General features: G+C 47.2%; 1 long non-coding RNA gene across 2 annotated transcripts in view; it reads left to right on the top strand.

The window, feature by feature from the left end:
• LOC144806271 (uncharacterized) overlaps positions 1 to 25906 on the top strand; it is a 589459-nt gene that overhangs the window by 52482 nt on the left and 511071 nt on the right. For both annotated transcript variants that reach the window (XR_013605749.1, XR_013605750.1), the window contains exon 2: positions 21040 to 21109. This is a non-coding gene — a long non-coding RNA (uncharacterized LOC144806271). The remainder of the gene's footprint in view (positions 1 to 21039; positions 21110 to 25906) is intronic.

Genomic DNA, 25906 nt, shown 5'->3' with positions numbered 1-25906 from the left:
TCAGATATTCAGTGAACATTTCATTGACAACCATACCCCTCCCCGTTCTGGGCTTCAAAAGAGCACATCACAGTCAGTAGCCCCCCAAAGGAAGAAGTTTCTATTCTTCACTAGAGACAGTTAACTCCTTTACCCTCTTTACCACAGAACCAGAAGAATTGGTGAGCCTTTCGCACTGTAGCGGCTTTTGAATAAGCTCCCCCCTCAGAGCTGACAAAAGAAAAAGGGGGAGAATTGACCAGAAGTCGGTTTAGTCATTAAAGGGGGGAAACAACCAGCTTTATGGGACTTGTCTTAAAGATCCCTCGTGAATAGCTGATTAACACTCCCCTGTGCCAACCTTATCCTGGCTTAGCCAACTGTGGATTTGGATTCCCCTGGGGGTATCTAAGGCCTCCAGCGACCCCCTTCAGCACCTCCTTACTTCACTTTAGTTGGGCCCTTTCTCACAGGCCTGCAGATTTGTCCAGCCAGCGTGGGTATTACCAGCCAGCAGTAGCGCTTACTGAGGGACTTCGCCCCTCCTCCCCTGCTCCGCTCCGCTCCTCCTCGTTGGAGCTCCGGCAGAGGAAGAGGCTTCCCGAGGGGAGAAGCGATGGGGCTCGCTTACCGACCACTCCCTCGAAGAGTTCTCCTCAGGCGCTTCACGACGCGTCTCCCGCAATAGAGTCACCGCGCATGCGCGGGTGATTAGTGTTCCTAATCCGGAGTCTGCTCCAGCCACACTGCCTCGATCAGTGGCTTCTCCTCGGGCCTGCTCCTTCCAAGGCCCCTCCTAGTAGCAAGTAGTGGGACCGCCTGGGCATGCGCGATAGCGCTCAACTTTCCTCAGTCAGCCCTCGCACTCTAGGTCGGTGGTTTCTCCTCAACAACGCGGCCGGTGCCCCCGGGGTCCTGCACACAGCGAACACAGCGCTGCCTCCTAGAACTCGGCACCCCTGTCCTTTCTCTGATTCCTGAGGGGAAGTGGAGCTCTGATAACTACGTAAGGGGTAAGGACCCACAGAGTCACTTGGCCAATAGCCTGCTGTACATCCAGGGTGAGGGGGAATAGAACCAGATCTCTAACCTTTTCAGAGTCTTATTACCCCTCGGTGCTGGGCAGGGTTTGGGGATGAAAAAGCACCCTTTCAAAAGTCTCTCCCTCTGGGCAGAGGACTGCGCTCCGCAGCGCTGCAGTCTCCTTCTCCTTTTTACACCCCAGTATTTCTAAGCTAGGGGTTGGTCAGGCGCCCAGGGTCTCCCTAAATCCTTCACAGCGGGGACAAGACAAGGATCCCAAAGAAAGGGGTAGAGTAGTGGATTTAATAGGCTGCTTCCCAGTCCAGGAGATCAATCCATTCACTAATCTCTCCCCACCTCTCAAGATAGCCTGTCCTCCAGCTGACTCTCACAGGTAGACAAAATGGCTGCCCTGCATTCCGCCTTTTATAGGCTGCCCTTCAATGGTCCAGCATGGACCAGAAGGTTCTGGAATGCCCTATGTTAAGCTATGGCCAAGTTCTAGGTGCGACAGTTGGGGCAGTTGGTGGCCACCATTTTAGGTGGTGCCAACTTTCCTGTCAGAACAGGCCTCAGGGCCTGAGGTAAAAAGATTATGGGGGGAAAAAGAACACCTATCCCCTTGACCAACACCTAAAAAAATAGTAGACAGAAAAATATTAAGGGTATGAGGGGCAAAAAGGGGACAAAATAAATAATAATGAGGAGGGACTGCGCAAAAAAATCCAGACAGGTCTAACACGCGTCCCCCCCAGCTGAAAGTGGGGAGAGCTACCCAACCCCTTGGGAGTCCTCTTCACTAAGGCGGAAATACCTGGAGAGACCGTCTGCATTGGCGTGGTCCACTCCAGGCCGATGTTCCACCCGGAAGTCCATTCCCTGTAGGGAGATGGACCACCTCAACAGCTTGGGATTTTCCCCCTTCATTTGCATCAGCCAACGAAGGGGGCGGTGGTCAGTCTGAACCAGGAAGTGCGAGCCAAAGAGGTATGGCCGCAGCTTCTTCAGAGCCCACACCACCGCAAAAGCTTCCCTCTCAATTGCACTCCACTTCTGTTCCCGGGGAAGCAGTCTCCTGGATAGGAAGACTACAGGCTGATCCAGGCCCTCTTCATTTAGTTGCGATAACACTGCCCCAATGCCATGTTCGGATGCATCTGTTTGCACAATGAACTCCTTGGAGAAATTGGGAGCCTTCAGGACCGGTGCTTCACACATTGCCTGCTTCAACTTTTCAAAGGCTTGCTGACAAGCCTTTGTCCAAACTACCCGTCGAGGTTGTTTCCTAGAGGTGAGCTCTGTGAGGGGCGCTACAATAGTGCCATACCCCTTCACAAAGCGACGGTAGTAACCTGTGAGGCCCAGGAAAGCTCGGACCTCAGTCTGTGTCTTGGGGGGTTCCCAGGCCATGATTGCCTCAATCTTCGCCTGTAGGGGCTGCACTGACCCCCTACCCACCAAGTGTCCAAGGTACACAACCGACCCCTGACCAATCTGGCATTTACTGGCTTTGATGGTCAATCCAGCTTGTTTCAGCGCCTGGAGAACTGCTTGCAAATGTTGCAAGTGGTCCTCCCAACTGCTACTGAAGACAGCAATGTCATCCAGGTAGGCAGCCGAGAAACCCTCCATTCTAGAGAGGACCTGGTTCACCAGTCGCTGAAATGTGGCAGGGGCGTTCTTGAGCCCAAAGGGCATCACACAGAACTGGAAGTGTCCCTCAGGCGTGGAGAAGGCTGACCTTTCCTTTGCTCCATCTGTCAAGGAAATCTGCCAGTACCCTGAAGTGAGGTCAAAGGTACTCAGGTATTGGGCAGCTCCTAGCCGGTCAATTAACTCATCCGCCCTGGGGATTGGATGAGCATCAGTTTTGGTAACTGAGTTCAGTCCTCGGTAATCCACACAGAACCTCAGTTCTGGTGTGGTGCCCGGTGGGGCGGCTTTTGGGACTAGCACCACCGGACTGGACCAAGGGCTGCTGGACGGTTCTATCACTCCTAGCTCTAACATCTTGGCAACTTCGCCATGGATGCTAGCCTTCACCTTGTCCGACAGCCTATAGGTCTTGGATTTCACTGGGGGGCTGTCTCCTGTGTCCACATCATGGGTACACAGGTGGGTTCTTCCCGGGACAAGGGAGAACTGCGAAGAGAACTGCCCCAATACCTGGCGGCAATCCACTCGTTGCTCAGGAGTGAGAGACGGGGAGAGAATTACTCCCTCCACCGACCCATCCTTCTTCTTGACATGAAAAGAGGTCTGGGAGAGGCTCGCTTTCTGCTTCCTCAGCACCATCAGTCACCATCATCAGGATGACCTCTGGCCTCTCATGGTGGGGTTTGAGGCGATTGGCATGCAGCACCCGTAGGGGCTGCCGCGGGGTCTTAAGATCCACCAAGTAAGTGGCCTTACCCTTTTTCTCCAACACCTCAAAGGGGCCTGTCCAACGATCCTGAAGGGCACTTAGCTCTCCAGGTTCCATCACCCAGACTTTCTGGCCAGGCTCCAACTCCCCCGGGTGAGCATTTTGGTCATACCATTCCTTCATGACTGCCTGACTGGCCTCCAAGTTGTCAGCAGCCTGCTTCCACAACTTGGCCATCTGGCTTCTGAAGGCCAACATGTAGCTCACCACATCCTGGGGAGGTTTTCTGGGAGACTTCTCCCATCCTTCCTTCACCAGGCTGAGAGGCCCACGCACCGGGTGCCCATACAACAATTCGAATGGGCTGAAGCCCACTCCTTTCTGTGGCACCTCTCTGTAGGAGAACAGTAAGCAAGGTAGGAGGACGTCCCACTTCCTCCGTAAGCTCTCTGGCAGACTTCTTATCATGCCCTTCAGGGTCTTATTGAACCTCTCAACCAGTCCATTGGACTGGGGGTGATAAGGAGTGGTGAACCGGTAGGTCACCCCACACTCCTTCCACATGGTCCGCATGTAAGCAGACAGGAAGTTAGTCCCCCTGTCGGACACAACCTCCTTCGGGAATCCTACCCTAGTAAAGATTCCCATCAGGGCCCTAGCTACCACAGGTGCAGTAACAGTCCTCAGAGGGATGGCCTCTGGGTACCGTGTGGCATGATCCACCAGAACCAGGATGAACCTGTGACCAGCTGTTGTTGGTGGATCCAATGGCCCTACAATGTCGATGCCCACCCTTTCAAAGGGGGTGCTAACGACAGGAAGTGGTTCCAGGGGAGCCTTTAGCTTCACCCCTGTCTTCCCACTGGCCTGGCAGGATACACATGTCCTACAGTATGTGTTGGACGCCACTTTCATCTGAGGCCAGTAAAAGTGGAGGACAAGCCGTGCAAAGGTCTTGTCCTGGCCTAAGTGTCCTGCCAGTGGTATCGCATGAGCCAATTCCAGCAGAAAGGCTCGGTATTGCTGCGGGACCACCAAGGCCCTTGATGAGCCAGGTAGAGGTACCTTGGGTTCACTGTAGAGGAGGCCATCCTCCCAGTAAATATGGTGGTGTCCCGTAGCATCACCTGCTGCCTGGGCTTCAGCCTGACGCCTCAGTCCCTCAAGGGTAGGGCACTCTCTCTGCCCCTTACAGAATTCCTCTCTGGTAGGACCTCCCTCCACATGCCATTCAGCAGGGATGGGTAAATCCTCCAGAGAATCTACTCCCCCCTCCACGGACTCCTGGCCTACCACTGCAGGTGGCCGATCTGTCTCATGGGGCGTGGAAGCCGAAGCAGGCTGTCCCTGTCTCCGTTTCTGACCCTTTTTGGCAGCGGGTTGGGCCATTGTTCCAGGTTCCAACCCAGGCGAACTCCCTCTCCGGGCAGTCGCAGACCGTGTGCTTACACAGGCCCAGTCAGGTGTACCCAGCATCGCAGAATGCGTCCGGTATTCCACCTCTCTCCAAGTGTTGTGCTCCATGTCATTCCCCAACAGACAATCAACTGGCACGGCAGGGCTTACGGCAACTCGAAGTGAACCTGCAACCCCTTCCCACTCAAAGGGAACCTCAGCCACTGGATAGTGGCCCATTCTGCCGTCAGCCATCGCGGCGGGGTGGAGTACATTAGGAACAACCTGCTCTGGAGACACCAGTTGACTTCTCACCATAGTCATACTGGCTCCTGTATCTCTCAGAGCCTCCCCTCTTTGGCCATTGATGGTAACCCATTGCCCATACTTGATAGTATTTGGGGGCACCTGGATCTTTGGTACCATCTCCCGCTCTCCCAGGGACACTAAGGTGACACCCGCCCACTCACCCCCCTTATCTAAGGGCAACTCCTCCCCGAGCGCTACACTAGCTACTCCCGGTGACTTTCCTCCGGTGGGAGGGGGTGGTCTCTTTGGGCATTTGACATCTCCCTTATAATGTCCAACACCACCGCATTCAAAACAGTGGAGAACCCTTGGCTGCTGGCTTTGGCCAGGATTAGGGTTTCTGGGCGGGTTTGCCCTAGGGGTGAAACCTGCTCCCTTACCTTGGAAATTATTTTGGGGACCTTTGGAGAACTCCATCTTTTTATCTCCTCCCTCTTTCTTCTGGGGGGCGCCCTGTCCGGCTTTTTGAGAATCCCCTCCAGTCCCCTTGGAGGACACCCGGGTACTTGCCCAAGTGTCCGCCTCCTCTGCAAGCTTCCGGGGATCGGTCAGCTTGCTGTCCACCAGGTGTTGGCGCAACTCGGGAAAACATTTCTCGAGGAGGTGTTCTTTCAAAAATAGATTGTACAGCCCCTCATAGTCTTTCACCTCGCTGCCCTTGACCCAACCCTCTAAAGCTTTCTTGGCGTAGTCTAGAAAGTCTACCCAATTCTGGTTACTCATTTTGTGACTTCCCCTGAATTTTTGTCTGTACCTTTCAGGGGTAAGTCCAAACTTTTTCACCAGTGCCACCTTCATGGCAGGGTAGTGGGTTTGCTCATTCTGCTCCAGAGCCAACAAAGTGTCTCTGCCAGCAGGTGGCATGTATTTGTACAGCCCACCTCCCCAGTGAGTTTCTAGGATCCCGTGAGCCCTTAAAGAAACCTCATAGGCGGCCAACCATTTGGCAATGTCATCACCTGGGGTGTAACTAGCAATGACATCTTTGGGTAAGTAGGGTCTAGATTCCCTGGTGTCTACTTTCTTTTCGCTGCCACCATTGTCTGGATTGGGAGACCTACGGATGAGAGCTTGTAAGTCCATCTCCTTTGCTGCTGACACCAGTCCTTTAGTTGGGTCACAGTATAGTTATCCAGCTCTTCCACATTTATCTCCATTTTTGCTAGAGTATAAACTTTTCACACAGGAGGAAACCGAAAGTGTCCTAGGGTCAACCTCCACCCACCACCAGAAATAAATTTAGAAAAACAAAAATGTAAATTAGGAGGGCCGCAAGGAGAAAACTCCTGGTGTAGGTTAGTGTATTGCGTTGAATTACTAGTGAGTAGCTGCAACCAAGTCAGTTATCCCACCGCTAGGCACCAAATGTTGGAACTGGGTAGCCTGGCCTAGGGCAAGACATATACTTCAGAGGCACAGTGTTAAGGTTGCAGACCACCCAAAAGTAAAACCACGCAATAGCACACAAAAGAAAACGCTACACCAAAAATGTAGGAAAATAAGCACTGCTTTATAAAAATAATATATATATATATATATATCTTAGCTCTTTTCACTTTTAGGATTCACAGTTGAATTACACTTCAGGTTGTTTTGGGAAAAGCAATTATACTCTTAGTCTGCTAAGCAAATTATCAATTAGGTTCCAAGTTGCATTACCTTTGTCAGGAAATCAATAATGGCACTTTCAAAAATATCAATTCACCACATTAAATAGAATTAGCAATACATCTCATTAAGCTCGATAATTGTTCAAACTTTGCTATTATGACTTCCTAAGACTTTCAATGAGGCAGTGTCAGCACTTTACATTTGGTCAGATATTCAGTGAACATTTCATTGACAACCATACCCCTCCCCGTTCTGGGCTTCAAAAGAGCACATCACAGTCAGTAGCCCCCCAAAGGAAGAAGTTTCTATTCTTCACTAGAGACAGTTAACTCCTTTACCCTCTTTACCACAGAACCAGAAGAATTGGTGAGCCTTTCGCACTGTAGCGGCTTTTGAATAAGCTCCCCCCTCAGAGCTGACAAAAGAAAAAGGGGGAGAATTGACCAGAAGTCGGTTTAGTCATTAAAGGGGGGAAACAACCAGCTTTATGGGACTTGTCTTAAAGATCCCTCGTGAATAGCTGATTAACACTCCCCTGTGCCAACCTTATCCTGGCTTAGCCAACTGTGGATTTGGATTCCCCTGGGGGTATCTAAGGCCTCCAGCGACCCCCTTCAGCACCTCCTTACTTCACTTTAGTTGGGCCCTTTCTCACAGGCCTGCAGATTTGTCCAGCCAGCGTGGGTATCACCAGCCAGCAGTAGCGCTTACTGAGGGACTTCGCCCCTCCTCCCCTGCTCCGCTCCGCTCCTCCTCGTTGGAGCTCCGGCAGAGGAAGAGGCTTCCCGAGGGGAGAAGCGATGGGGCTCGCTTACCGACCACTCCCTCGAAGAGTTCTCCTCAGGCGCTTCACGACGCGTCTCCCGCAATAGAGTCACCGCGCATGCGCGGGTGATTAGTGTTCCTAATCCGGAGTCTGCTCCAGCCACACTGCCTCGATCAGTGGCTTCTCCTCGGGCCTGCTCCTTCCAAGGCCCCTCCTAGTAGCAAGTAGTGGGACCGCCTGGGCATGCGCGATAGCGCTCAACTTTCCTCAGTCAGCCCTCGCACTCTAGGTCGGTGGTTTCTCCTCAACAACGCGGCCGGTGCCCCCGGGGTCCTGCACACAGCGAACACAGCGCTGCCTCCTAGAACTCGGCACCCCTGTCCTTTCTCTGATTCCTGAGGGGAAGTGGAGCTCTGATAACTACGTAAGGGGTAAGGACCCACAGAGTCACTTGGCCAATAGCCTGCTGTACATCCAGGGTGAGGGGGAATAGAACCAGATCTCTAACCTTTTCAGAGTCTTATTACCCCTCGGTGCTGGGCAGGGGTTGGGGATGAAAAAGCACCCTTTCAAAAGTCTCTCCCTCTGGGCAGAGGACTGCGCTCCGCAGCGCTGCAGTCTCCTTCTCCTTTTTACACCCCAGTATTTCTAAGCTAGGGGTTGGTCAGGCGCCCAGGGTCTCCCTAAATCCTTCACAGCGGGGACAAGACAAGGATCCCAAAGAAAGGGGTAGAGTAGTGGATTTAATAGGCTGCTTCCCAGTCCAGGAGATCAATCCCTTCACTAATCTCTCCCCACCTCTCAAGATAGCCTGTCCTCCAGCTGACTCTCACAGGTAGACAAAATGGCTGCCCTGCATTCCGCCTTTTATAGGCTGCCCTTCAATGGTCCAGCATGGACCAGAAGGTTCTGGAATGCCCTATGTTAAGCTATGGCCAAGTTCTAGGTGCGACAGTTGGGGCAGTTGGTGGCCACCATTTTAGGTGGTGCCAACTTTCCTGTCAGAACAGGCCTCAGGGCCTGAGGTAAAAAGATTATGGGGGGAAAAAGAACACCTATCCCCTTGACCAACACCTAAAAAAATAGTAGACAGAAAAATATTAAGGGTATGAGGGGCAAAAAGGGGACAAAATAAATAATAATGAGGAGGGACTGCGCAAAAAAATCCAGACAGGTCTAACATAGGGCATATAATATTCTTGAAAGGATGAAGGGAGAGAGAATCGGAGGCCCGGAACTTCCTGGCGTGTAGAATCCTATAGCATAAAAATTAAAGCGTAAACGCCAAAGTCCCAAATCGAGCGGGAAGAAACAATGTCGACAAACCGAGTGTTCAAGATACGCTTACCTGTCCAATCTTACAGCGTGTATACGGAGTCTTCCGGATTGCTCGGAGGACGGACGCCACTTGGAAGAGGGAGTACGGTGAGTTTGTCGTCCTCGCTGAGCCATAAATACTTTTTGGTAAAAGCTGAACACAGTGCACCTGAGTCAACACGTGGTGCGAACGACTAGAGCGTAAACAGTGTCAACGCGGAAGTAGGAAAAATGCAATCATCTTTAGAAATGAAAAACACGCAAATCGAAATAGAAACCGAAACCCCACTGCATAAAAAATATATATGAAGTATATATAGGAAAAAACATTTTTTCGAGGAACGAGTTATAGAGCGTTAAGAAAACCGGGAACTGTACAGAAAAAATAAGAAAAAATATGGAACAAATATATATAAGATATAGAAGGGAGAAAGCCGTCAATAGAAACCCCACAAAAAGAAGGAATACCATAGACCTAAAAAACAGACTATCTATAGAGGCAGAGCTAATAAACAATGCCTCAAAGTATCGAAGCTAAATAAAAAGATTCAGCACAAGAAATACATTTTAAGAAAGAAGTTAAAAACAAGTCCAAGCTTAATGACACATAAGGAGATCCAAGAAATGAATCAAAAAAAGGACCTTGAGAAAAGGTATAAAGAAAAATTCAGATAATCGCATTTTCCCATGGTAGGTGTTCGTTTAGACCCGAGACAGCCGTCTCAAGGGTAAAGATCCAGAACACTTCCCTTTTGCTTCTAAGTGCATCCGTGTTGCCATCGTTAGGACAGTGTATGCGTTCCAAAATAAGCCATTTTAGGTCCTCCACAGTATGTTTTAGATCTTTCCAGTGGACAACCAAAGGTGCCCCATTACGTGAATTTCTAATGGATGACTTATGTTCAGAAAACCGTGTCCTGAACTCTCTGTCTGTTTCTCCAACATATCCCTTGGAGCAGGGGCAAAACAGAAGATACACGACATTACTTGTTCGACAATTCGTCATTTCCTTGAGTTGGATTTTTCTTTTGCCCCACACAAATTCGGGAGTAGTCACAACATAATCACAGGCGTGGCAGCCGCCACATCTATGGCTTCCAGTGATAGGATTAGTGCCAGAGATGCTTCTCTGACTGGAATCTGAGGTTACAGGAAGGGAGGCCCTAACTAGGACATTCCTCAGATTCTTATTGCACCTGAAGGCGAAAATGGGTTTATTCATTTTTTCAGCTGTCATATCCATATTAAGGATATGCCATTGAGAATTAATGATAGAGCGCAGTTTATCATTGAAATTAGAGTGTGTGGTGACAACTACAAGTTTATGCTCCTCATACTTTTCTTTTGGGCTCAGGAGGGCCTCACGATTAAAATATTTGGCCCTCTTGTAGGAATCCCTAATTAATCTATGGGGATAGCCCCTCTCGAGAAACTTAATTTTCAATTGTGAGGAATGAAATTCGAAATTGCTCATATCCGTACAGTTACGGCGAAGCCTCAGAACCTGGCCAAAGGGTATACTGTTCCTCTGGCTCCGCGGATGGCAACTATCGTAGAGCAGGAGGGTATTCCGAGCCGTGGGTTTTGTATAGAGAGAGACCTAAATAGATTGATTTTTAACTTGAATCCATACATCGAGAAATTCAATTCTGGTGGAGCTGTTGTTCACACTGAATTTCAAATGTGGATCACAAAGATTTATCCACATAATGAATTCATTGAGTTGTTCCTTGGGTCCCCTCCAAAAAAAAAAGATGTCATCGATGAAGCGATTGTAATTCATGACGTTTTCATGTCTTAAGGAACACTGTTTTGTTTGAGTTTGAATGCATGTGGTGTGTGTAAGTGAGTTACGAGTTGACTGATGGAGTGATTGAATAGCGTGTCATGCGTTCATTTTGTCTAATGTGTGTCGGGGCTGGTGTGTCTTTCTCTTTTTATGTATAAAACTCAAATTATTCGCAAGTTTACATATAATTATATGACCTAAATGAACTTTTCTTATGATTATTAAAATATGACAATGAGTTTGAATCACTATGAAAAATAAATAACTCAAAGTAAATAGCTGTTCTGTGGGTGTATGTTCTTTGGTTGGCCCTATTGTTGTAACTTCCTTTGTCCGTCCTAATTATTGGGGACATCCTTTTCATGTTGTTCTATATTGATTGTTCCCTGGTGGGTTGCTCCCCGCGCCTTTATCTTACTTAGGTTTTCAGGGTCCCTCTTCTGTTTTTTTGCCATTATTGATCTTGACCTGCATTCAGGTATTAGTGTAGAGATCCATGATTGGATTTAAAATCTAGTCCGGTAGGTCCTGTTGTTTTAATTTACCCCAAAGTGTGTGTCGGCTGACACGATCAAAGGCCGCCTTAAAGTCCACGAAGCATAGATGGAGTGCTTGTCAATGTCGTAGGCTTTTATCTGCAATTAAGCCTATTACTAACACATTTGCAAGTGTGCCTGTACCGCGCCAAAATCCTGACTGGTTTATGGGGATTTTTTTGTTCGCATTGGACCAATTTACAAGGTCCGTTAGAATCAGGGATGCGTAAAATTTGGCCTCCGCATCTATTAGTGCGATCAGGTGGTACTTTGCTGGATCTTTACGATCTCCTCCCTTATGTATCGGATTAATAATCGAGCCTCACCAGCTTTCAGGGATTCAACTGGTGATGCAGATCGTCTGAAATAGACTACTGAGCTTGCGTGCCCAGTAGTGTGGGTCTTGCTCATAAATTGCCTGTGGGACACCATTCGGTACTGGTGCACTATCAAGCCAACTTTTTCTTATAATTTGTAAAATGTCTACTTCAGAGTAGGCGAGCGTAGGTAGAGGGAAATCTTCATATTTCTTTTCATACGAGGTGGTTGCAACTGGTAGTAGCTGCTCCAAACTGCTTAACGATTCTGACGCATTTAAGTGCTGCCGAAATGCATTTTTCCTTTCATCTGCGGGGGCTAATGGCAGCTGTTCAAAGTTGTTTATAGAAAATGTGATAAGTAGATGCTGTACCCATGCGTTCTCCGGAGCGCAGGTCGTACTTATGATATTTGTGGTTCTGTTCATTGAGTTCACTTGCGCCCAGAATGCTCTAGGGTCAGATTTTTTTGCATTGTGAATTAATTTCGTCCAAAAGTTGTTCTCTTCGGATTTTTTGTCAATCCAAATTTGTTTCTTATATTGTTTCTTTAAAGAATGTACTTCCTCCCATACTTTCGACTGTGTGCACTGATTATGGGCCTTTCTGAGTGTCTTTCTGAGGCGCCTTCTTAAGGTTCGGGATAACCGACTGAGATGACTGTTGTTATCTCCATTATTTGGTCTTTTGGTGGATACTCCCTGGGTAACTGTGCCAGGAAAGTGGTCCATGTTTCAATAGTCATCTGGTTTTCTGAGTCGAGCGTTAACATTAGGTTTTTGGCATTTTTAGCTATCTGTGGTAACGTGGTAGATGTCCATCTTAAACGTTTCAAGTTGATTGTTGATGTTTCCCCCTCTATTATAGGGGCTTCTTGATGTTTAAGTGATATTTTTAGTTCGATATGCTGGACCGAATGATCACTGTCGGGTGAGCATTCAATTTGAAACCTCTTGATTAACCCTAGAAGGGGGAGAGTAACTATTGTATAGTCCAGAATCGAACTGGAACAGGGACCAATATTTGTGCATTAGGCGGGTTTATCCTGCTTTGTTCTTCCGTTTAGTGCACGCATTCCTAGCTGTTCGAGGTCCCTTATGAATTGCCGACCCACTTTGTCCTTGCGTGATACAAGCGGAAGCAGTTGCGTTTCCACCGCCCAGATTTCATTTGCTGTAGTGATGTTGTCTTCCTCTTCTTGGGGGTGTAATACATTTGCATTAAAATCTCCAGTAAGGATTATTTCCTAAGTTGGGTTTTCGAAGCGAAGTTCCGCGATGACATCGGTAACTTTTTTAAAAAGCTCTTGTTTAATCTCAGATTTGGGGTGGGCATAGATGTTAATGAGTATGATGGTGCTTACCCCGGTGGTGTTGTGCCCATTTGCATTTGTATTATTTGCATAGCTGATGTTGATGCTAACTGTGAGGATTTGATTTTCAGTGCTCTAGAGATGTAAACAGCGAGGCCCCCTTTAGCTCGTCCATCTTGCTGAGTTCGTACTGCATTCACATGGTGGCCTATCCTACCTGGAACCTCAACTGGGGCTGTTAGCCAAGTTTCTTGGAGTAAAACTATTTTGTGTCTATCCTAGGACTCTGTCTTTTCTTTATCTTATAAGGTACCTTTTGCTCCAGCGATATTCCAGGATTGAATTTTTATGGAGGCAGGCTCTGTTTTGCCAGGTGTACTATAATTTCATTCATCCCTCCACCCTAGTGTGGGTGGTCCAGAGTTTATTCTTCGCTTTTGCTCTGTTTTTGTGCCATCTGCTCCTTTGGCGCCTCGCAAAACTGAGTGGACTACTGATTTTTTTGTTAAGGTCTTTCCTTGAGAGGCACTTAACATTAGAAATGGAGACGGGTAATGCGGTGTTACCTCTTTGGTAAGCGAGATTCCCCAGTCCTCGAATTTGGATGTTTCTTGTAGAATAGCTGTCACTATTTCTTCATTCTTCCAAGTTGCTACGGTGCCTTAATTTCCTGTGTTGTTTGCAGGATTAACAAATTCTATTGCTAATAGGTCCGCAGACGTTAAATGCTGTAGTGTTAAGATTTCTGCCGTTAGACGTAGGATGTTTCCTCTATTCAGATAGTCTTGCGGACCTTGGGACTGGTAGTTTGGGGTAAATAGAGTCCTTCTTGTTATGGTCGATGTGTTCTCTTTTCTTTGCATGTGGGAAGGCAAAGTCTGCTCGTTTGTCTGATTTTTCCTTGACTCCTCATGGGCCGTGTCGTTTATATCATTGAGCTGACTTTTTATGTTAATCAGACAGTGATCCTTCTTGATGTTTTCTAAAGGCTCATCTACTTTTGTAAAATCTATCAGATTGCCTCCCTTTGTGCTTCTCGTGCCGCTGTTTTGGCCTTGCTCTTATGAAGTTACCAAACAACCTGTCCTTGAGGTTCTTTCCTTTTCAGTTTTTAGGTCTCGCCTATTATATCCCGCAGGGATAAATAGACGAGTATATAGTAGGCAAAACAAAATCTCTACCAACTGCGGATTATGTCCAGTTCATGTGATGCAGTAGTGTGAGACGCGCGCGTGCACGTCAAACCCATCAGCCTCGCACCAGACTTCAATAGAATGCGCTCCCAAGCTGCTCCCCCGCCCCCTGCATCAGACTTCAAAGCAATGCACTCCCGCCCCGCCCCCACAGCAATGCCAAGAGCTTGTTACTAATGAAGCATCTCCTTAATCACGCTTTCACGCAGCTATTTCCTTTAATACTGCACTGACTCAAGAAATGTTTTATCTCTTTTTAAACGCAGCGTTTAAATTGACTCGATACATGATCTTTAACAATGCCCGGACTTCGAGAAATGTTTATCTTTTTATTAAAGCAGCAATTACCCGAGAGTTATTTTCTTAAAACACCGCACTGACTCGAGAGATTTCTTTTCTAAACGCAGCATCCGGCGTTGCTGGCATGCAAATTCACTTTATTTCAACTGCACTAAAGGGGCATTTTCACGCTGCGCAAACATATGAGCTCCTTTGGAATGCGGAATCCTGCCATCCTGCTTGATTAATGGATTTGCATTTGCACGTGAAAACATTAAACATGCCCGAGGCGCTAGCAGAGCTCAAGCCACACGGAGACATCCAGACATCCTCCTTAAGTGTTGTTTCCTCTGGGAGCCGAATTATTTTACACTTAACTCCTAACATACAAAAGGTTCTCTTTTTTAGAAATATATAGTATCTTAAACAGTAACGTGTTTGTGGTAAAATTGGAACGGCACTATGATGGGCGCATCTAAGTATTTCCCCCTGTTAGCAATATGTTAGGGCTTTTAGCCAATGTAAGTTTTTTTTTCTCCCCCAAAACTTTATTTGTTAGTCACAGGCAACGTCAAGGAGGTTTTGTATTATTTTGCTTAAACGACATGTGTACCTTATTTTCAGTTTACACAGTACACTAAATGATTGTTTCTCTTCTCTCTTTTTTTCCTGTCACATTAGCGCAAAAGGTATATAACTTTCCATTATGTATCTTGAATGGAGATTAAAATTGCTCTCACATCTTTGGTCTCTTTGTCTCACACTCTACACTTTTATTTTACACTAGTTATTTTTGTTTCACACTTTTTCTTTGGCACACACATTACCAGCTGTCAGTGCACACTTTCGCCAGGCAGACACACCACCAGCCGTTAGTGCACACTTTCACCAGGCACACACACCACCAGCCGTCAGTGTACGCTTTCACCAGGCAGACACACAACAGCAGCTGTCATGCACGTTTTAACCAACACACTCCTCCAACCGTCAGTGTACACTTTCACCAAGCATACACACCACCAGCCATCAGTGCACGATTCCAACAGGCACACACACATCACCAGCCATCAGTGCATGCTTCCACCAGGCACACACACCACTAGCCATTATGCACGCTTCCTATAGACACACACACCACCAGCTATCATCACAAGTCAGTGCATACTTCCATCATGCACACACACCACTAGCCGTTAGTGCACGCTTCCATCAGGCACACATCAGCATCCGCTAGTGCACGCTTTCACCAGACAGACACACAACGCCAACTGTCATTGCACGTTTTAACAGGCACACTCCTCCAGCCGTCAGTGCACATATTCACCAAACATACACACCACCAGCTATAATTGCATGCTTCCACCAAGCACACACACACCACCAGCCGTCAGTGCACGCTTCCACCAGGCATACACACCACCAGCCGTAAGTGCACACTTTCCCCAGGCACACACCACCAGCCGTTAGTGCACGCTTTCACTAGGCACACGCACACCACCAACTGTCAGTGCACGTTTTAACAGGCACACTCCAGCCGTCAGTGCACGCTTTCACTAGGCAAACACCACTAGCTATAATTGCACACTTCCACCAGGCACACACACATTAGACAACACCAGTTGTCAGTGCACGCTTCCACCAGGCACACACCACCATCCGTCACTGCACGCTTTCACCAGGCATACACACCACCAGTTGTCGGTGCACCCTTCCACTAGGCACACACACCACCTGCCATCATCACCAGTCATCAGTGCACGCTTCCACCATGCACACACATTACTAGCCGTCAGTGCACGCTTTATAGGCACACACACACACACACACACCATTAGTGTCAGGCATCCACAAGCGTCAGGCATTCACAAGCTTAAGGCATCCACAAGCGGAAAAAATCCAAAAGTATCAGACATACACAAGCGTCAGGCATCCACAAGCATCAGACATCCACAAACATCAGACATCCACAAACATCAGACATCCACAAGCATCAGGCATCCACAAGCCTCAGGTATCCACAGGCATCAGACATCCACAGGCATCGGACATCCACAAGCATCAGACATCCACAAGCATCACGCATCAGACATCCAAAAAGGATCTGGCATGCACAAGCATCAGGCATCCACAAGCGTCAGGCATCCACAAGCGTCAGGCACCCACAAGCGTCAGGCACCCACAAACATCAGACATCCACAAACATCAGACATCAGACATCCACAAGCGTCAGGCATCCACAAGCATCAGATATCCTCAGGCATCCACAAGCATCAGGCATCACAAGCGTCAGGCATCCACAAGGGTCAGACATCCACAAGCGTCAGGCATCCACAAGCGTCCCTTTCATCAGCTCTCTGCCATCCTCGTTAGCTTCAAATGTTTCTGGTTCCTCACAAGGCGCCTCCAGCTCTCCCCTTGCTACATTTTACATTGCCACAGCACCACTCAACGGCACAGCATCACTCAGCATCACTCAACGCCACAGCATCACTCAACGCCACAGCATCACTCAGCACCACTCAAAGCCACAGCATCACTCAGCACCACTGAACGCCACAGCATCACTCAGCACCACTGAACGCTACAGCGTCACTCAGCACCACTGAACGCCACAGCATCATTCTGTGCAACCATTCAACAACAACTTGTTCTATTTGTATTTCCATCCTCACACTCCATATTTATGTTGACCAATAGCAAATCCCGCGAACTCTTGTCTTCCTGCACTATGACTTGTCTGTCTTGATTGATATTATCTTTGCTGGATTGTGAATTAAATCTAGGAATCATATTTAAAGGGTCAATTTATTGTGGGTTGATTATCAATTGCTGAGCTTTACTTGCTATTCCTTTAGGGTTGTTGACTTTGTTTATTAGTTCCCTTGGGGTTCCTTCCCTACACACCCCTAATTTTAGGTCTTTATTAGTATTTCTATCTGTGGGATCGCCATATTCTTGTGCGGTCAAGATCTGTCCTTGTTGCAATTGAATTGTTTTGGTGAGTTGTTTTGTTTTGTTTCCAATGCCTTTCTATTTGTCCGGTTATGCTTCCCTCTGGTGTTTTTGTTGTGGGAGACTCCGGATTGCTACTATCGAAGCTTCAATTTGAACTTCTCCCTTTTAGTGTATGTGTTAAGGATTGGTCATAGTTGCTATCCTCGGGGTTCGGCGAAGCCACAACTGGACTGTTTGCTCTTGGCTCGGCTACTTCCAGGCAGTGCAACACATCCTTTAAGGTGGACTGATTTTCTTCTACTTCCCCTGATTGTTCTTGGTGTTTCCGGTTGCCATTGCAAAGATTAAAGATTGGGTAGTTATCTGGGACATATTTATTGGATATTTTGCTAATGTATGGACGATTTCTAGCTTTCCAGGCTCGTTTTTTTTGTCTTTTTGTTAAATGTGGTTCCAGATTGTTTGTTGTACTTGGCTGCTTACTCGTTTGTGGATTCGCTTCGATGCATGAAACGTGACTCAATTGTGACGTTGGATTGTCTGTTATTTGTATTTCCTCTATTAATTCTACTGATTTTGTTTTTTTTCCATTTGTTGTGGGATGCTCAGTTCGTTTTTCCTTTGAGCTGTTTTTTGGGGTGGTTTTCCAGTCATGTTTTCTGCTTTGTTATTTTCGTCATTATTTATGTCTTTTTTCGAGACAGTGTTATTTCCTTCCGACATAGAATATTTGCCGTGTGGTGCCTTATTTTCAAATACACAATTTACACGCTTTCATTCATTGAGGATGCTCTTTATTATGGTTGGTAGGTCCCTTAGTTTTTCAAGTATGGGGCTACAGGGGCAGATGGGGGGTTGAGCCCGTGTTTAATTTCTATCTTGAGGATTTGCAAATCTATTCGTCATGGTGTAAAGTTTATTATTTATGTCTGAGATGTATTCAGCAATTAAACTCATTAGGTTTATTTGAATGTCCAGCTTGTCTGATTGCATGTTCAGAGCTTTAATTGATGTTTCTAATGTTTTCACTAAAGCACCATGTAGATTTATTAAAGATTCCAGATTATAGTTTGGGTCCTGGTTTCCTTCTGTTGGATGTTGAATAAGATTGCTGTCTGCTAGTTGCCCCCAGTTGGTGTTCTGGTTGTGCGGGTTGGATGTACTTTTTTTATTTTCCGCCACATTGTCGCTATCCATATGGGCCCTCTGTTCCTGGGGCGATACATTTTTATTGCGTGTTTTGTTAGGTTCTTCTATGTGTGCTTGGTCTGCCAGTTCCGATAAACTTGATATCTCGATTATTGTTTCTTCTCTGTCTTTTGGTTCTGACGTCAAGTGACTGCTTTGTGGGCCCCCTGCTGTTTTTTTTTCCCAGGACATCACTTGCTAGTATTGTAATCTTATCGAATAATTTCATTTGCTGGGATTTATTTTCTCCTTTTTTCTTGATTTGTATATTGAATTTAGAGGTTGTGTTCAGCGCTTGTATTATCTCTTTATTATTCAAAATGGATTGAGACTCCATCCATGAGTCACAGAATTCATCCATCTTACTGAAGTCTTCCTTTTCAAGCTGTAATCGTAACTCTTGTCTAGGTGTGAAGTGTTTATTGAGTTTTTCTTTACTGGCGACATCACTTTTGCTATCAACCTTTCTGCCTGGCTCGTATCCTGAACCCTCGGTAGTGGGAGTATGGTGATGATATACTGCCCCTAGTTGATCCATGTTGGTGTCACTGATTATTACTGATGACGATGTTGGTATTAATATTACCCTAGATTGACTTAGGTTTGACATTGTGTTTTCCAAAATGTTATCCGCGGTGGTGTCCGAGATTCTATGTGGACTTTTATACTGACCATTATCTCCTGGTTTAGCGTATACTTGCGCTTGTGTTTGAATTGTATGCTTATTATTCCCCCAGCCAGGCGGCTTGTCACCCTCTTGCGATGTTAACTTGCTCATGTTTGGCCATTCTGTTCCAATGGTATGTGGTGCGCTATTCACAGGTTGTGTCGGTATTATGGGTGACAAATTAACTGTTTTAACTGTTCCGACATCCATCTGTGAGGTGGTTGCTTTATACGGCGTCAGTGGTTTTTGAAGTCCGTTAATCTTTGCAGGCATTGAATAGCTGGCTGCAACTGGATCTTTTAAAAATGTGAATTTACCAGTTGAGTTCATTGAGCCAAAAATTGAATAAATAGGTGATATTAGTGGGGTTCAATCGGTCCCAGGTGGATTAGTTGCACTACTCTGGGGGGAGGCTGTCCCTTAGTTGTCCAATTTGGCTCTGGATTTCCGTTTCGGGGGTTTGTGGTGGGATCTTTCTTGTCCTACCTGACCTCATAGTTCTGTTCAATGTTATCCTCGTCCGTATTAGTATATATTAATATATTGATATGTAAACGAATAAATCGTATAGGCACGTTCTGAGGGTTTTGTGGGCTCCCTGCCCCCGGACAGTGCGTGTTCTCACACCTCACCAAATAGCACCAATTTGCCGAGAATGGCACTGATGGGCGCCAATTGGCCTTGAATGGTCCCTGTGTCCTGCGTAGACGTGAGGGAGGCTACTACTGTTTCTGCAGCCACTAGTTGCCGCTGCCGCTACACCCCTGTGGCAGTGGCAGCCAACAAAAAAAAAAAAAAAAAAATGCCGCCACAACCGTAGTGCAGCCACTCCAGCCTCCACGCAGAGCGGCTCTGCCTGCCCTAGAAAGCTCTGTTCACCGCACAGCACGTAAACCACGTTAACCACAGACCCAAAGTCTCTGCTTCACCACTCTGCAGCTTCACCAACCTCCGTTGATCTCAATACAGGGACTCACCCGTGTAAGGGGTCTCCTTTGGCAACAGTGCAGCCCTTGGACTCCAAGCTGACTCCGCTAGTGTGAGGTAGGGTGCTGGGAACTCACGCCCCCCCGACAGTAAACCTGCTCTCCGTGTGCTGCACGCCTCAGCAGACCCCCGTCGGGTCCCCGCAGGGGCCTCGTCTGCGTAGAAAACCGCAGTGTAGCTGACCACTGGGAGCTGCGGGATCGCCTCAGCAGACCCCCGGCGGGTCCCCTGCAGGGCCTCGTCTGCGTCCCCTGCAGGGCCCCGTCAGTGTAGAAAACCGCAGTGTAACTGACCACTGGGAGCCGTGGGACCGCAGGGCTACCGGCGTCTTCGGAGCGTCCTCCTCCACTCACTTGCTCTGATCGGCGGCTGGTGCAGCTATTGCGAAAACACCGGACAGAGTCAAGGGAATGCTTCTCCTTAAAGTAATTTCTGCTTAGGGGTAATTCATGTGCGATATCAAATTAAAATAGTATAACATTAGCATTGTCATTATTAATTGAACCATCGTAATTCTTGTATAGAATTTATGTGCTGCAATGATAATAGAGCAAAAGACACACAATGGATGGACGGAATGCAGAACAAATCAAAACATTTACCCTCAGTCAAGAGATCTGGGTAAATCAATCATTATTTTGCTCACCTTGCCACCCCAGTTCAGACATATGCAAATCAGTCTTGACCCTGTGTCTCATGGGAACAGTCCAGCCCGAACTGCAATGATAATAGAAGCAGATAAACGTGATTAGCAAAATAAGCACATTGAACAGAATAAATAGTTCCTTCTTTCTAAAACAATGTACATATGCAAGCATATAAAAACTGTATATAGAGTTTTCCTACTATGCTCTCCTGTGTGTGTGTGTCTGTTGGTCTCTGTGTTTCTGTCTCCCATTCCCTGTACGGAAAGTATGTAGCTCCCTGTTGTAGAAGCGTCGATCAAGAAAGAGCACACTGCATTGAATAATTTCTTGGTATGCACTTTTGTATTAGTATTACAGGAAATCACAATGATTCATTGTCTCTGTTATATTCTTCTTTCCCACAGGGTCTTCCTCTACAGTACCTTATGTGTGCCTCGGCCGCCGTCGTCTCTCGGACAGAAGGAAAAGACTCATGTAAGTGTTTTTGCTTTATGGTTTAGTCAAGGGAGGATGTGAGGGATAAATAATAGCTATGCATAAATGTGAAGGTAGGGGGTAGAGGTTGGAGCAACCAAAAGAAAAAGAGTAGCCAATGATTTCTGCTCTTGTCTTTGTTTCCGTCTCACTTATTTCCTTTTCCCTGAGTCCCTTTCACCCCTCAGCCTCCCCATCCTCTTTGCTCAGCCCCTTTCCAAATGCCCCGTAGACGCCCACGCACCTGGAAGAGCCACGTCCCTCCGGGGCCGTGGCGTGGTAACTCCTCGTCCTTCAGTGAGGTCTGGTCTTCTGCTTTCCCTCCTCCGCCAGGTTCGGATGTTCTGCTCGCCGACAAGCTGTGACCTCCCCTGGGCTCCGGTTCTCTCTCTCGTAAGGCTGTTAGTCCTTCTCTGTCTTTCCGGTCTTCCCCCGCTGGTTTCTCCGCCTCGCCTTCCCATGCCGCGTGTAGCTGGACCAACTACTGACCAACCCGACGCGCTCTCCGCCCCCGCCTTCTTCAACTGTGTATCCTCTGATGTCCGTCCCCAGCTCCGGCTTAAAGGGGCCGCCTGCCGATTCCTCTCTCTTCAGTTCTTGATGACAGCAAAGCGAACAACTGGTAAAAGGGGACTGTGAATATAGGAGGGGAGAAATATATGAAGGGATGGCATGGCACTCCTTATCCTCTATCCCATCGTCTACCACAGGGTCTACCTGACACACCCCACTCCCAGACACACCCAAAAATAGCTTATCCTAAAAACCCACCTCCCAAAAACAAGATACCAAACAAAAGGAAAATCTTAAGAGCTTCAGGTGATGTCCCTAGTGTCTGATGACTGGTGTTTGTTTAGGTTTACAGGAGTCCGGAGGTTACATAGCAAACCTTGTCTATGAATGCCGTGTATTTTTCATTCATTATTGTAGTATTTATGTAATCCACTCATCGCGTGCCAGAAGGGAGATGTGGGTGGCTAGAGTTGTTTATATAGCGACAGACAAGATCTGGTCTGTGTGTCCTGCTCCACATTTTGTTCCCGTAAAAGTTCATCAATATCTCCTTCACTTGGAAGCAAATCCACTTGTATTCTAGTTTAAGTATATTTATTCTCATAGAATCATTTTCAAAATCCACTGTTCCGCAAGTAAATTCAAATTCAGTCTGCCCAATTCATTTTGGGGGTTCTCCCTTCATCAGGGTATGCATGTGAGGAATCTATGTTGTATGTTGTGTGCGGAAAATAGTGACATAAGAATTAACTTGCAATGCAATGTAATCCTACAGATATATAAATTAATAGTTTACTACATGTCCTGGTAGAGCCTAACCGCATGTCTGCGTTTGTGTTATACCAGGGTCTTCACCTTTTCGATAGTGAGAGCTACTTCTGATCGAGGAGAATCATCCTGATCTACTGCCTTTATCACGAGGCTTAGCTAAGGGTAGATATATGGCAAGCAACTTAATTGCTGCCGTAGAGCGCCCAGTCCTGCTGCAGTGAGCACATAGCATTTGTAGCACTGGGTTAGGAAAGGTTTACCTGTAGGGCCCCATAGCCTTTGTAGCACTGTTAGGTTTACCTGCGGGACCCCAAGCATTTATGGTACTGGTAGGAACGGTGTATCTGTGGGGTCCCCAGGGACGCGTTATGTTCATTTTATTCTTATTAACGAATCACATCTGAGAGGTGAGTGTTTCACTGAGAGTTGAGGTCTCTTAGTCATGCAATACATGGGATGGCATTGTTCTCTCTAAGTGAGTGTGAAGACAGAAGACTTCTATTATCTGGTGAGTTGCCCTACTGTTCATTGGCTCCTGTCCAGATCCTGGCCCTGCTTTAACAATTAGAGATTGATGTTCAGTAGTGGCAGTCACAGTATAAGGACTGTGAGCAAGACCTGCTGTAGAGTTTTCTATGTCCTAGGAAAAATGTCTTAATGTAGGAAAGGGCCTATTTTGGACATGGTTAGCCTTCACTTTTTACCTGGAAAATGATATCGTTTTTACTGGAAGTGCACAGGGTCCCTGCCAACCAGGTCCCCTGAGTCCGATCTCCTTCCCTTAAGTAAACCAGTCGTTTCCACTATTGTCACCCCATTAGCTCACTTATAAGTCCCTAGTAAAAGATACCTCTGGTACCAAGGGCCTTGTTGTTAAAGAGGGTCTCTAAAGACTGCAGCACACTAAGGGACCCCTCACCAAGCACATACATACATACATACTGCCACTGCAGCTGCCTGTCTTGGTGCAGACAAAACTGAAGAGTCGACATGGCACACATCCCTGTATGCGATGCCCATAGGGACTGTCTGAGATATAGGTAAGACACCCCTCTAGCAGGCCTTATAGTGCGAGCTGCTTTAGGGATATCTCCTGTGAGGACATATCTGCATGAGCAGATATGCCCCAGCAATATCCTTGTCGATTCCGGGATATTGCAAGTGACCAGGGAAGCTCTATAGTAAGTACATTGGCTGCACACTTGTCATTACGAGTTCCACAGCTCCATGAAGGTTTCACTGAAATATGGGATATTTGCTACCAAACATCTCAGAATAATAAACCTGTGCCGATTGCAGTGGCCGATTTATAAAAAATTGAACACAGAGTGCCCCTTAGAGGGGTCCCCTAAGATCTACCAATCCTTAGTGTGGTCATCGACTGGCCTAAGCCAGCCTGCTACCACCAGACAGTGTTCTGACCACATGGGTAGAGTGCCTGTGCACTCTGAGGTCGAGAACAATACCTTTCCTGGGTGGAGGTGTTCACTCCTCCCCTGGTCAGGAAGAGCTATCTGTGGCAGGGATTTTCAAAGGACTTGCCGCCTTTGTAATGTGACCCCAGCCTCACCTGTTAGAGGGAGCAAGCGATCTTCCTGTCCTCACCCCCTTTTTGGCACGAGGACAGGTGGAAAACCTTAGATAGAATAGGAGGTGTGCCCCCCTGTCCCCTCTGCCAACTCCACCCCATAGGTGCTGGAGGCGAGGTGAAGTACACTTTGTAGTGCCCACCATCTTGAAGATGGTGGGACTTATCCAATCAGGGCTAGGACTATGTCCCCTTCCCACAGGAGGTGGGCATGATAAGAGGGTGTAGACACCCCTGGAACGTGGCCCATTGGCCACTACCTTTTACTCCCTTGTAACACCCTTAAATCACGATTTTAGGTGGCATCCTCAGACCCTGAATTTCAGTTCCTGGTGACCTAAGAAGAGCCGGGCACTGCAGCCTTTTCTGCTGGTGAGGCTCTGTAGAGAACTATGGACATGAGCCCTCGCTACTGGCCTGTCTGCATCCCTGGATGATCCTGAACCAAAAGTCAACTCGTCTTGCAGCCCAGCGACCTCCAGAACCTTGGGAGGACTGCCTGCCTTCGAAAAAGACCAAGGTCTCCAGAGAAAAGCAGACCTATTCACAAAGGAACCCTCTTCAAAGTAAAGACTCTGTGACCTGAAGAACTGCGCAGCATGCCCCCCGGTTTTACCTCTGCACCCAATGCCACCAGCCCAAGTCCAAGTGGCCCACCGGTTCAGCAAGGTTCCCCTGCTCTCAAGAGCCCAACTCCACCATGAGCTGACCTCTCCTGGACTCCTAGAAGTTGCCTGCAGCTTCTGCAAGAAGACCCCTCAACCGTGACCTGCACTGATTAGCCATTTCTGACACCAAAAGGCACCCCTTCACCCGTCCATCCTGAGCCTTGGTGCAGAGGACAAAAGGCGTTCCTACGTCCCTGAGCATCATAACTTACCTCAATGGCTGTTGGTTTCCTTCGATCGGCCTCCTAGCTGCAGCCTGCAGCCCTTTTCAGATTTGACCTGCCGCCATTGCTTTTCATTGGGCAACCGATGCTGTGTTGGCACCCTGCATCCAGCCACCCCTGTGCTACTAGTGTTGTAGTGTTGGTGCTGCCTTGGCCCCTGCTCAGTGTTAGCCTCAGCCCCGGAGACTGTTTCTCCAAGCCGATGCTTCTTACCTGTAAGCACCCTCTGTCCGATTGCCCCAGTCCCCTTTAATTTGTATTCAGTGACTGACCTTGAACTTTCACCATGTACCCGCCCACCCCTTTGTCGCTTGTGGTGCACTGTTAGTGCTGAACTGAACCTTACCCTGTACTGACCTTAACTTCCGAAGACTGGTCTTGTAAGTCAATGTTGAGTATACATATTTCTAATGTTTTTTTCCTCCCATTGCTTAACAGAGCAAAGTCTGAAAATGGTAGTGTGTCCACTTTTTATATTGAAAATGTATTTCTATTGCGAAAAGTATTTACCTAAGACAAAGTTCTGTGGTTCTGCAAAATAAATCCAACCAAGTGTCATTTTTATGAATTGGTCTCAGATTTAATCATTGAGTGTGTGTCTCTTTTATTGCCACTGTGTGTACAACAAATGCTTACGACATCCCACGGATAAGCCTAACTGCTCTTTCACACTACTTCAAAAGAGAGCAATAGTATTATCTACTTTAGCCTTTGTAAAGCCTTTGGGGATCCACTGGACTCTCTGCACACTCTACCTCTTTTTGGTATAGTATATAGAGAGCCAGCTTTCTACACTGGTGTGGCAGCGGTAGGGTACACGATTTTGCGTTCGCTGGACCACTCTGCTGCCATCTTATAGCATGTTTAGTTCAATAGATGGTTGTAAAAAAGGCTGTTTAGTAAAGTGCTATGTGCATTAAAATTAAAAAATAAACAACATTTGCATATAGGGGAATCACAAAGCAAAAATATCTAATGTGACACATAACAAATATAACAGATATAACAAAGGCCATTTCATGAGGTTTGCTAT

This window comes from Lissotriton helveticus, chromosome 1_2 (assembly GCF_964261635.1).
Source record: "Lissotriton helveticus chromosome 1_2, aLisHel1.1, whole genome shotgun sequence".
Classification (NCBI taxonomy): domain Eukaryota; kingdom Metazoa; phylum Chordata; class Amphibia; order Caudata; family Salamandridae; genus Lissotriton; species Lissotriton helveticus.
Note: the sequence above shows the minus strand (reverse complement) of the source record. Positions and strands in the feature narration are given on the sequence as shown.